Genomic DNA, 1,262 nt, shown 5'->3' with positions numbered 1-1,262 from the left:
GCGGCGGGCCGCGTTGATCATCTCCAGCGCCTTGCTCTTGGCCGCAGCCTTCTCCTGCTCGGCCGCAGCCTGGTCGGCCGCAGCCTTCTCGTCCGCACTCTTCTTGGCCGCCGCCGCCGCCTCCATCTCCGCGGCGGCGGCGGCCGCGGCGGCGGCGGCCTCCTCGTCAACCCGCTTCGCGGCCTCGGCCGCGACGGACTGCTGGATCCACTTCTCCGCCTCGAACGCTTGCAGCGGCGGCTCGACCGCATCGACCGCGGGCGCGTCGGTCTTGGACTTGCTCTTGAAGCTCTTGGCCGTGGCCTTGAGCTTCTCCCCGACCTTGGAGGGCTTGAGCGACTTGAGCGACTTGAAGGTTGGCATTACGGCGAGGCCGGAGGGGGGCGACCGGGGCGACCTCGCTTTGAATGGTCGATGGCCGCGGAAAAAGTCGAGCTCGTTTTCTTTTCACACCCTCCCCAAAATGTTAGGAGGACTCAGTCTGGAGGAGCGTGCCATGCGATCGCTAGACTGACTGTGACTGCATCCTCCGCATCAACATCGGCATCGCAGGCCAGGAGCTGCTGCTTGCTTGCTGCCTCTCCTGCCGCCAGAGCCGGCCGGTGTTTTGCTCAGCCCGGCCGATACTGCGGCTGGCTGAGGAGGACGCTCGTCGCAAAGAGCGACTGAGATTGCTAGAGGGGGAGCAGCCATGCCTGCTCTAGCCTCACACGTCGCGTGCCCTGTGCCTGTCGCCTGTCTCGCTGTCTGCGTTGTTGTTTGTGCTGCTGTTTGTGCCCTTGGCACCTTGAGTGCTGGAGGGGGCGACAGGGGGGGACGTGGCCCTGAGTGATCTGTGATCTGTGATCTGTGAGGGTCCGCCCGCAGGCGCATTTTGTATACCGAGCGAGGCGGTGCCCGGTGCGGCGGTGCCGAGCGAGTTAGGCTGTACGAGGTTTGCCTCTCGCACCCCGTCTGTTTTCCTTTCCTTTTTTCTCTACAGCACCCTCTCTTTTCCTCTCTATTTTCCGTGGAAATCGTCAAATTTTGGGGGGCTCTGAGCCGAGTCTGAGGCTGGTTTGGGCCCAAAATCAGCCAAATTTTAGGCCAAATCGTCAAAATGCCGGGGAATTTTGCGGAGTATCCCGTGTAGACCTGGAATTTACCCTGCGACCGCCTGGGTATTTTGTCGATTCCTCAATTTTGCCTCAGATTTTGCCCCAGACCAGCTCTCAGACTCAGGGAAACTCTCGAGTTTCCAGAATGGAGCACCAAACACCCTC

This window comes from Emiliania huxleyi (assembly GCF_000372725.1).
Source record: "Emiliania huxleyi CCMP1516 unplaced genomic scaffold EMIHUscaffold_233, whole genome shotgun sequence".
Lineage (NCBI taxonomy): Eukaryota > Haptophyta > Isochrysidales > Noelaerhabdaceae > Emiliania > Emiliania huxleyi.
The sequence above is the reverse complement of the archived record's forward strand: the minus strand, read 5'-3'. Positions refer to the sequence as shown.